This window comes from Scardinius erythrophthalmus (genome assembly GCF_964197995.2).
Source record: "Scardinius erythrophthalmus genome assembly, chromosome: 5".
In the NCBI taxonomy this organism is placed as follows: domain Eukaryota; kingdom Metazoa; phylum Chordata; class Actinopteri; order Cypriniformes; family Leuciscidae; genus Scardinius; species Scardinius erythrophthalmus.
Window position 1 is genome coordinate 1,908,072 of NC_138225.1, and position 12,797 is coordinate 1,920,868.

Here is a 12,797-nt window from a genome sequence, read left to right on the forward strand (position 1 = left end):
TCATCTTCAGAACACAAATTAAGATATTTTTGATGAAATCCGACACTTTCTGATCCCTCCGTAGACAGCAACGTCATTGACACTTTCAAGGCCCAGAAAGGTAGTAAAGACACCGTTAAAATAATCAGAGTGTCTACAGTGGCTCAACCTTAAAGGGATGGTTCGGAGTGAAATCATCCTAGGCTCCTTTGCACCATGACCTCGAGCCAACCCCCCCCCCCACTCCCCCAGGAGTTTATTTAAATAACACTTGCCTGATGGCTAATGCTACCGCTAACCCGGACGTCGACGTCATTTCAGATATTTGGGAAAAGCCCGTAAAAGTCCTGGCAGAAAGCCAGTGTATCCAACTTTTTTTTTTTTTTTAAGTGTTGACAACTTAGTGTTAACTAATAATTGTTATAAACTGGCACTACCAACAAAATATTAGTGCATTCCTGGAACTGGGCGTCGTTACACTACATCCTTATGATCGCTTTCTGCCAGGACTTTTACGTGCTTTTCCGAAATCACGGAAGTGACGTTGACATCTGGGTTAGCGGTAGCATTAGCCATCAGGCAAGTGTTATTTAAATAAACTCCTGATGTACTTACAAACTTTCCAATGCCTCGTTTTATGAGTACAGAACCTGTGTGTACTACTGTAGAAGTTTGGTCCATTCTGGGCATTATTAGTGCGGTAATTTACCAGATACAGCCTTGGATCCATTAGCGCCTGCACTAAGCCATCCGGCTGATATCTCTAAATAAGCTCTAACTTTAATAATGTTCAACCAAGGGAAAAAGGCTTCTGGGGGGGGGTTTGGCTCGAGGTCATGGTGCAAAGGACCCTAGCTGATTTTACTCCGAACCATCCCTTTAAGTTCATCAAGCGACGAGAATACTTTCTGTGCACAAAAACAAACAAAAATAACGACTTTATTCAACTCGTCATGTTCTTCTGTGTGTCTCTGAGTGAGTTGACGTAGTGTAACAGCGCAGCGCTTCTGGGTTGTACGTCAGAACGGAGGCTCACTATTGGCCAGCGTCACACGCATCACACACATGACCAGCGTCGGCCAATAGCAAGCCTCCGTTCTGACGTTCAACCCAGAAGCGCTGCGCTGTTACACTACGTCTACAGCTTAGGAGAACGACATGGAAGAGAAGAGAAGGTTGAATAAAGTCGTTATTTTTGTTTTTTTTTGCGCACAGAAAGTATTCTCGTTACTTGATAACCTTAAGGTTGAGCCACTGTAGACACTGGACTATTTTAAACATTGTCTTTACTAACTTTCTGGGCCGGCAAGTTTCAATAACAGAGAAGCCTTGGGTGAACTAACCCTTTAACGCCTGCCAGATAAGAGCGAGCACACGGATGCAGAAGTGCACGTATAGTAGGGTTTTGACTTATGCCCAAAAATCATATTCAGAGTTCTTTTGTTTAGTAATATTAATATTTGAATATATTCGAATATTTATTAACAATATTTTGACCATTAAATGCCTATATTGGTATCAAACTTAAGTTGTATATGTTCTGTCCACCAGAGGGCAGTGTATCAGTCAATGTCAATAGGCAGGCAATGATGTTTTCAGAAGAAAAACACAGTCATGTTTTCAGTCGCGTGGAATGTGTGAGTTTGGTCCTACATATTTTACACATCACTTTGTCCTTACTCGTGATTTTTCCGTTTCTTTGGGAACCCAAACTAGCGCCACACGTTGCTTTTCAAATTGTCAGGAGTGTAGATTTCGAACTCCTCGTCAGGCGTGGTTTAGGGCTGCAACAAACGATTATTTTGATAATCGATTAATCTAACGATTATTAGAACGATTAATCGACTAATCATCGATTATTTTCGCCGACTAATCAGTAAGTTTGGGACGATTATTCAGCTTTTTCAATTAGTTAAAACACTGAGTTATACATATTCTAACTATAATTAAAAAAAATGAAAATCACTTAAGCTTTTGAAATGGTTGTTTAAATGAACTTTGAGCAACTAAACAGGTCATTCTCCTTAAGTTTTCAGATTTCTGTCCAACTCAAATCACACACAAATGCTCTCTAAGCATTGGTTAAATATCCCGTTCTCTTTCAATAGAAAAAATAAACAAAAATTAATCATCTGCATTACAGACAAACTTTATCTGCAAACAATTATTATAAGAATAAAATAAAATAAAAATTGACATGACAATTGAGCTGACAGAGACATTCTTATTCACCTTTTAATTTACAGTATGAAAAAGTAACTGACATGATATTAACATCTCCTTTTGTAAGTCTTCATGAACATGGAACAAAATACAGGCAGCAAGTGATAAGACTGTAAATACCTAATAGTGTTACAATAATAAAAACAGTCCTGACTCCTAAGCTCGATCAAGCTTTATTCTAGGCAAAAATAATTCTACCGCAATAGCATTTGTAATGGCTGCATTACACTCTAGCGCTACAGCGCCGTAGCGGTCAAATCGCGATATTGCAGGCCCTTACATTAGGTCACGTGAGATCAAACGACTACTCGACAACAAGATATTTTGTCGACAATGACGACTTATCGTTTCAGCCCTAGCGTGGTTGTTGTAGGCGTTGGCGCGGCCGTTTGTTTAGGCGCTAACCAGGACGCTAACGTCACCTACAGGAGCCCAGATGAGATGACCAATAATAGCCTTGCTAATGAGCTCGCGATTCACAACTTCACCAGACGTGAAAAAGCCTCGGAATCTGAATGGAAAACGTTTACAAACAAACACATTTACAAAAAATAATGCCCATAACAAGTTTGAATATTAAAGGCTGCCTAATATTCGTTCGAATATCATTGTTTTTAATGAATTATATTCAAATAATGAAGTTCGGAGTCAAAGCCCTAACGTATAGTGAGCGCTTGACCTTGGCTATGGGGGGGGCGAGGTCGTCCTGGTGCGAGGCTGTTTGCCTGCAGACTTTAGAGCGGGACACTGAGGGGTTAATGTGTTTAGCAGAGCCGTCGCTGCTGTAGACATCAGTGTGTGTTCAGAGGGTTCGGGACCATCAACTCAAACCAGACCTCCTCTCTCCTACTGCTCCAACCATAGACGCATTTTTTCTTTCTAATCATATTAGCTCAGCAAAAGGCCTTCGGCTTTACGATGCTGGGGGGAAAATCTCTTTCTTCTTTTTGTAGCGTGTCAGTATTTTCATAGGAGCTTTTCCAAACGATACATAACTGGATTTACTTTGCATTCAATTGCATGGACGGTCTTGCATATTTTATTACATCAGTTTGTTTGGATGGCTTGAGTAAATTAACCCTATTCATGTGCTTCTTTGTATGGCAATAATATATTTAAATAACAAATATCAGCTTTCTGTCTTTTTTTGTTCTTGACAAGGCTATTTTAGTCAGTCACAGATCCTAGGGCCGGTTTTATTTTTTCCCAAATTCCATTTTATTTTGTTCCAAATTCCAGTTTTTTTTTTTTACTTTATTTTAATATATAGCCTATATATATATATATATATATATATATATATATATATATATATATATAGGCAATATATTAAATTAGACATGCTTACTAAAAAAAAAAATATATATATATATATATATTTTTTTTTAGTAAGCATGTCTAATTAATTTCAATTATTAAACTTTTTTTTACAATTTAACAACAATTTATTGAAGGTTTAACAAACAATACATGTTTAGGGCCCTTTGAAATGCATTTTTTTTCTCTCAAATTCTGTTTTATTTTGATAAAATTCTGTTTTAAATTGTCTGGATTCCATTTTAATGGCTTAATTAAATTGTAATAATTAAAAAGCATATCTAATTAATTGAATTAATAAATAAAAAATATATAAAAAAATATTCTATGATTTTTTTTAATTCAGAAATTCTGTTGTGTATTTAATTTTTTCTTGCCATCAAATGAAAAGCATAAAACATTTTTAACTAATTTAATCTATCTTTTAATCATATGAAATTAAACAATGTGCTGCACAGCAGAGCTTTACTGTTAAAAGCAAAACATGAAAGAAAAATCTTAATTATTTCTTAAATTGTTTTAATAATAATTATAATAATTACTATTGTTAGTGTTAGTATTATTACATTGCGATGTAGCAAATTCTACTGTACAATAATAATATATTTGTCACAATTTCCTCAAGTTAAACTGAACTTTTATTTTGACGGGTTGCCGTGAAGACTTGAGTTTCTGCACCATTAATTCACGAGACACGCAGGATTCATATTTATTCTTTTAGTGGTTTAATATTCACTCCTCTGAGTGTAACAACTAAATGATGTCCGAGAGCTTCACTAAAAGGTTTCAGATCATTTTGTGAGTAACTTGTGGAGTCGTTTCGCATCTTTACATTTCAAAGCATCTTCTCCAAAACCAAGCGCTGTATGAGGGATCGTTCTGCGCAGAATGATGTTTTCCTTTTTTCCTTTTGTGAATTAAAGACAGAAAAGACGGGGGGAAAAACCATGCATTTAGAAAATTGCCATTGGCCTGAGCTCAAGGCGCAGTCGTTCTGGTAATGAAGGGTTAGAGCGGCATTATTGCTCCCAGATGCTTCTCCACGTCTCTTTGATGCAAACCCAGTCTCACACACACACACACACACACACACTTTTAACGCAGCACATTTCTGTTTCAGAATGCTTCATTTTTGGTTCAGTTCATATATAATAAGTTTTTGGTTCAGTTCTACACATATAATACCATTATGGCTCTATATGTCGGTTCTGACGCGAACGCATGAACATGGACGTGTTGCACACGTCTTAAAAGCGTGTTTGTTTGTATTATCGTAGCGGCCCGTGAGAAGTGTGTTTATGAATCGAGTCTGAACTTCCTCCGCTCTTATAATTGCACGCGAGTATTAGTCACACCAAAAGAAAAACAATGGAAAATATTCCCAGTTCAGTCCGTGTGGTTGGCCAGAGGAAAGAAACATCTCTAATTTTATCAAATATATATGCGATACGATGAAGGAGCGACGTCTGAGTGTTGCTAGAAGTGATTACCCAGAGTTCTTGGGTCGGAGTCAAAAAATGTCTTAAGAAAACTCAGAGCCATCGAGACTTTACAAGACCATATGGAGAATCATTCAGTGTGTGTGTGTGTGTTTTGGGAGCTGGGGAGGTCAGAGGTCACGACTGATATACACTGATGTCTGACTTCTCACCCGCTGATGACTTCCATGCGTGTGTGTGTGTGTGTGTGTGTGTGTAACGTGAGGTTATGTTTAGTCGCAGCGCTGTGGTCTGTTGCTCTGTATATATGACTCTCTGTGGGGTTTTTCTTTAAACACACACACACACACACACACACACACACACACACACACACACACACACACACACACACACACACACACACACACACACACACACACAAATGCTGCTAATTTTTTAATCTGTGTTGTCTGGGTTAGTTTGGATTCCCAGGGCAGATTTATAGCAGATACTCTTGATTTTTCTTATTTTTAAACTTTAAAGGTTTCTTGAGTTGATGTTTATGGGTGAATTTTACAGAAAAATGCCTTGGTCACTAAAAAAGTGAATTTTTATGAGGAAAATCGATTTTTAGGACCATTAAAATGGTCTGAATTGTGTGCATTTTATTGTATTTTATTGTTATTTACCTTTATTGTGTTGCTTTTTGCACTTTAAGCTCTAATGCTTGACATGATAAAAGAAAATGAGGAAACAAAAAATTGCATGTCAAACCATTTAATAACATTTTATTTTATCTTTTTTTTAATTGTTTTAAATAATTTTTAAAATTACTCCATTACAGGGATTTTTTTACTTTTAATTTAAAAAACAACATTAAATTCACCACAGAAAATACTACCATAATAAGTAAATTCTTAATTTAAATAATTTATCATATCATACAGTATCATTGAGTGTTAAGTGGGAAATCTGCTTAATTCTCATAAATATAATGCAAAATCTAAACAAAACAAAAAATCTTAATGTTCTAAATATTGACTTGATTTTAAATTCTTATTTTTTTTTGTTCTTAGTAAAAATGAGGTTTTGAAAGATTAGTAAATGCTTAATATAATATAAATAATATATCATTATATCATATCATTAGGCGCGTTTCCATTACAGATTTGTGCAAAACTTTTGCGATTTTTTTCTAAATGTCGACAAAAAAAATTGCGAAATGACGGCGTTTCCATAAACTGATGTTATGCGACTAAAACTTCATTTTTTCCTCTCGCGATCAGTAAAATCATTCCAAAACCCATGGCAACGGACGTTGGTAGGTTTATGTACTATATCCCAGCCAGTGCACTGGCCATTATTATTAATGGAAGGAGACGTATGCGTGTTTCCAAGCATTAATGGTGAGGAACGACCCTTATTATACTTGTGAGCGGCACATATGAGGAGTTTCTGGGTGTTTCTCCCTCATTTCTGCTCCGAGGTCTTGATTGTGGCATTTCTTTGAGGTTTAAAATACATTATTCCTGTAATTCTTTTGTCTCAGGGCTAGGGATGTCAACGATTAATCGACGATCGATTAATTGTCGATAATACATTTAATCGATAGAACTTATCGATCATCGATTAAGCAGGTCTTCATGCGCGTGCGCGGCGCGCTGCTCAACCGCGAAACATGTAAAGCGAGCGCGCCGGAGTTATGTTTGGGACCATTTTACACCTCCATCATCAATTCATCATGTAAGTTTGCGTGTGCATTCGCAGCCTTTTGTTTTGTTCAAATGTAAGTTGTAATACTGTTTATTTTGTGTATGCCTATCTATATCTGATTTATCTCATATTGGATGGATTTGGTTAAGAACTCTGTAGTAAAGCGTCAGCTTCAGCGCGCGCAGCTCAAACGGCAGTGCACGACTAATAATGACTATTGGGACTGTAATATTACATAACATTATAAAGAGAACAATATTGTAATAAAACATTGTGAATTATTTGGGTTTAGTTGCCGTGTCGCGTTGCTCCAGGAAGAGCGCGTCCATGAGTAGTTCTGAATGAATGGCACGTAACTTAGTTCAAGTTCACTTGTGCATGAATTTGCGTCATTTTGTGCAGATATAATTTGTAATATTATGTTTATTTTAAATATATCTGATTAATCTCATATAGGATGCGTTTCTTTTAGATAAATAACGTGCTAGCAAAGTGCTCCAGTTTAACGATAGCAGATTCATTCAGCGCGTGCAGTTGTTCCAGGAAGAGCGCGTCCACAACAGTCACACATTCTAGCGCATATGAGGCGGCGTTGGTGACGCGTTGTGTTAGTAGTTATATTTGATTATTAAATAATGAATTTAATTATCAATCACATCGAAACATTTTACAATCCTAGCCCTTTATTTATATTTAAAACCATTCTAATTGATTTGGTGAGGAACATTAGCATTTGCAGACCCTGTCATGCTGTTGGCCATATGCCACTGCAGTTGACGCATATCGCAGTATTAAGGCTAACGATTAATCGATTAATTGATCGTTAATTTAAACGACGATCGATCATGGGAATTTGTGAAAATTGACATCCCTACTCAGGGCCTGAATTTCATTTTGGAAAATGGGGGGGAAATCCCCCCTTCGGTGCCTCTTATGGGGGGGGGGATTTTAATTTGAGGGGGGAGTTTAGCCTTTTTTTTATTACATTTATCTCGCCTAAATGTATGCTCACTCATTGCATTTTTAGATGCAAATGGTAAATTTTAGTTACTCACAATGCAATGCTGGCCCGATTATGCAAGTGACAATTCCGTCTATCAAGACTCCCGAAACGCGCGAGTGTATTATCGCCGCCTGCAGCGCGCTTAACGATTACCTTGTGCAACCCATTTTGAGAGACGAATGATTTAAGTTTTAAAATGACAGATAAGCAGACAGTTTTAAAATGACTGATTTGATTTTATAATCTGTGTGTATTAATTTACCAATACAACCTACATGCTAAAGTGAATCAATGTTTGCGGGAATTTCCCGCATTATAAGTGGGAGACCTGCGGGAATGATTAAAATTATGCGCAATACCCGTGCCAAAATTCAAGCCCTGTGTCTTTTATGAATTTAACAAAGAGCTCTGTCTCATCTTCTGTCCAAACACACCGCGTCATCTACGTCAGGTGACCTGTAAATGCGCAAAAACTTTTTCCATTGCAGATTTGCGAAATATTTCGTTTTGGAATTGCCTGAAAAACCTTTTATTTTGCGATAAATGGGAGTTTTCGCGAAAATTACGTGTTTCCATTGGCCGTATTTTCAATTCGCGCAATTTGAAGGGTAATGGAAACGCGGCTATTGAGTGTTCAGTGTGAAATTGCTTAATTCTAATGAATATAATGCAAAATCTTCAAATCACAATATGATTTTTTTTAATGGTTGTAAATATTGACTTAATTTTTTGTTCTCTGTGAAAATGAGTTTTTGACATGTTTTGAACGATTCACAAGATTATACGGGTTCTTAATGTTTCATTGTGTTTTTCAGGTCAGTGTTTTGGTTTCTGGATTCTGTTTTAATGGCTCTTTTATTTTGAAAGTAACACAAAAATGATCATTCTGTCATCATTTACTAGGCTGAGAAAATTACAGAACTGGGTGAAATGTTGCTTTCAAAATGAAGTTTAGAACCAAGTTTCAAACCTATATGACTTTTATTCTTCTGTGGAAACACAAAAGATGATATTTATGTTTTCTGTACAACGCTGGTAAATGTAAATGTAGTGCTCATCATCTGTGCTTTAGAGCTCGACAGCCACTGCTTTAATTCTACAAATAAGATCAGATTGAATGTTCAGCTTTTTGTGTTTCACAGAAGAAAAAAAATCTTCATGCCTTAAAATATCTTGAATGTAACTCGACACCCTTGCCTCATTTAGTATGCGCGGTTCTATGAATATGCAAATGAGCCCCGCCTCCACTCACTCCCTCAGCTCAGAGATCCACTGGTTGACGATCACACGTTGATCTGATTGGTTACAAGGTAGTTTGTGACGTCAGAAACACCAGCGATTTCAAAGCGTGTTTTTGAGACTGTCTTTGGTTCACTGCAGTTTTAAGGAGGAAACACTCAGCAATGCTGTCGACTTATCAGGCATGTGATTGGCTAAGGACAAAAAAGCAGGAAAATATACTAAGACCCGCCCCCCCCATCCCCCAGCCCCGCCGATCAAACTGGTGGCGGATCTATATGGATAGTAAAGCAGGACCCATAACAACTTATTTGAACAAAAAAATATATTTTGATTTATTTTACAGCTAGTTGTGCAACATGCAACTTTTTTTGTACAGTATGACAAATGACAACTTATTTGGTGGATGTGTCGCAGTGGAAATCAAAGCCAAGTGTCTAATCCACGCCATCAACAGTGCGCCATCAACAATTTAAAATAATTTAAAATAATTGGATTTCCATTTTTAGACTATACTTTAAATTATAATTTTTTTTCTGTGATGCAAAGCTGAATTTTCAGGATCATTACTCCAGTCCTTTAGAAATCATTCTAATATGATGATTCATTATCAAAGTTGGAAACAGTTCTGCTGCTTAATATTTTTTAATAACCTGTGATACTTTAAGGATACTTTGATGAATAAAAAGTTATAAAATTAAAATAAAAATAAAAAAGAAGAATATTTTTTTTTAAAAAAATAGAAATATTTTTTAACAACAATATACACTACTGGTCAGTGATTTGGGTTCAGATTTTTTTTTCTTTCTTTTTTGAAATAAATCAATACTTTTATTCAGCAAGGATGTGTTAAATTGATAAAAAGTGATAGTAAAGAAGATTTATATTAGAAAATATTTGGATAAATGAATAAATGCAGTTCTTTTTAACCTTTTTATTCATCAAATATTTTAGGCAGCAGAACTGTTTCCAACACTCATAATAAATCAGAATATTAGAATGATTTCTAAAGGATCATGTGATAGACCGGATGTCACATGCTGAAGACTGGAGTAATGATCCTGAAAATTCAGCTTTGCTTCACAGAAATAAATTATAATTTAAAGTATAATAAATTGAAAACCAATTATTTTAAATTGTAATAATATATCACAATATATAAAAAAAATAATCTGTATTTTTGATCAAATAAATGCAGGCTTGATGAGCAGAAGAAACTTCTTTCAAAAACAAATAGTAATGTTTCCAAACTTTTGGCCTGTACTGTATTCCCCCCAAATCTGCACAACTGTAGAGTAAAACATTAATAAAAAAGTGATAATAAAAAATGTGTCTTAAAACTGACATGATTGTAACAAAAATCACACAGTCTGGAGAACTCAGAACAACTGCTAACATTAAGTAAATAACTGCCATGAAATTATATAGACTATGCAATTAGATAAACTGTCACTACATCACTTTACCTCTGTCTTTATCCCCTTTTATCCTCTTCTCTTCTTTTTGGCACTGTATCTATCGCACTGGCGCGAGCTGACAGGCCCGTTTCTACGAGCCTGTGTGTTAAGCGCCCTCAAAAAAAAGCAATGCTGTCTACATTGGATGCGGCATCGCGCACGCTACACAACAAATTACCAACCACTGATCGCGCGCGCGCTCTGTTTCTGACGCACTTCAAGCACTTGCTGGGCGCGGAAAGATTGCATCTCCCTGCCATCTGTAACCATGTTGACGTGCCGCCCGGTGTGGCCGCGATTCGCGGCGATTGTGGTTCCGTCCCGGGTTACCATGGTGACGGCTGTGAGATTACCCCCCCGCCCCCCATTTTTTTTTTTTTTTTTTACAGATCTGCATGATTCACGTAGGTCACATTTTCAGGTCGGAAAATCCGGAATTCCGGATTAATCCGGAAAAATCACATCCCTGCTTATGAACTTACACATGGTTTGTCTTAAAGCAGATTAAACACACCACATAGACACATAATCAACATTAAAACAAGGGGAAGAAACAATGACAGAATGATCACTGTTTCTTTAAGAGCGCAGCCATGATCTTTCTATCGTTTCCTCTTTTCCCTCCTTTCCTCAAGCCTCTCTTTCCAAATCTGGCTGAGGAAAAGGAAAAGTGTGAGTCACTGAGCAACTGCTCCCCAGTCAGAAACTGTGTGTGTGTGTGTGTGTGTGTGTGTACCTACTTAACTCTATTTTGGAGACAAATTTGTACCCAAAAGTGTCCAAAACCTGACAAAATCTCAACAAAAACCTCATCCTCAAAACGTCCTCATTTGTAAATCTGGAATAAAAATAAAGTAATTAAAGGTTTTCTAAAATTGTAAAAATGCAGAAAGTTTTGTGTGATGGGAAGGTTTAGTGTGTGTGTGTGTGTGTGTGTGTGTGTGTGTGTGTGTTGGGTAGGTTTAGGGGTCGCCGGGTTAGTGTAAGGAGACCGAATATACAGTTTGTACAGTATAAAAACTATTACGTCTATGGAGAGTCCCCATTTAGATAGCTAAATAAACGTGTGTCTGTGTGTGTGTGGAGAAGACGGTTGCTATGGCTTCAAAGATGACGTCATCCCTTCTGCACCGTGGCGACTGTGTGTTTTATATGTGATGACGAGCAGCGAACGCACTCGGAAAACCCCTGAAACTGACGAAAAGCCCCAAGTCGAGTTTCAGAAGAGATCGAGCTGTGCTCAGGTTTGCCAGCGTCTGCAATCAGACTCAGAGATGTTTAATGACGCTGTGGCGGACCAGACTCGACCGCTCGCCCGCCCTGACGGGTTATTTTAGGTCTGTCGACTCTAATCAGTTCCAGCCGCGTGTGGCGGAGACTGAACATCACTCATATATATATATACACACACACACACACACACACACACACACACACACACACACACACACACACACACAGTTCTCACACACTCTCACACTGGGGGCTGTTTTTTCCCTCTGCACTCTTTCTTTGTTACTATAGTCACTCATCACTGTTATTATCACTCATGTTAATGATCTGAATAAACCTCTCACACTAATGTTGTGTCCTAAATGACGCACTATAATGAGGCTCCTCCCCTTTCGCTACGTAATTAAATCTGCGACAGTCGAGTGCATGAAGTGCTTTTCGTTTTAATTAAGTGCATCATCCGGGTATTTAAAATGTAGCCTTAAAGTCCCCCTGTGGTGAAAATCCAGCTTTTAATGTTGTTTATGTGTCTATGTGGTGTTTTTAATCTGCTTTAACACAAACCATGTGTAAGTTCATAAGTCGACAGCATTGCTGAGTATTTCCTCCTTAAAACTGCAGTGAACCAAAGACAGTCTCAAAAACACGCTTTGAAATCGCTGGTGTTTCTGACGTCACAAACTACCTTGTAACCAATCAGATCAGCGTGTGATCGTCAACCAGTGGATCTCTGAGCTGAGGGAGTGAGTGGAGGCGGGGCTCATTTGCATATTCATAGAACCACGCATACTAAATGAGGCGAGGGTGTCGGGTTACATTCAAGCTTTTTTAAGGCATTAGGAAAAAACTTTTAAACATGTCATTTTGAAGATCAAACATGAGTTTTACGAGATAAAATGATTGACTACAGGGGACTTTAAGTATTAACTGTTAGGTGTGATGTTACTTTACTAAGTTATCAGATTTATGATTTATAAAATAAGGAAGAAAATCCCACAGATCGATGGTTTTCGCTCATTTATTTTATAAACATATCTTCTCTAGTTCAGTATCATTAACTATGTTTGCAGCTAATGCTAATGAAACATAGCTTTAATATTGGATAAAAAAAAAACAAGATGCGCATAAATTCTAAAAATGTGCATAAAAAAAAACGTATGCTGATCTTTTCTCTCCAATATGGTAGGAAATGAAATGTGACAAGATGATTGA

At 37.0% G+C, this 12,797-nt stretch overlaps 1 protein-coding gene across 7 annotated transcripts in view; it reads left to right on the forward strand.

Annotated features, from left to right (window-relative positions):
• The window catches only part of dnm1a (dynamin 1a), a gene marked incomplete at its 5' end in the record, with an annotated part of 119,745 nt that overhangs the window by 89,789 nt on the left and 17,159 nt on the right, over positions 1–12,797 (forward strand). The gene's annotated exons all lie outside the window — the stretch shown is intronic.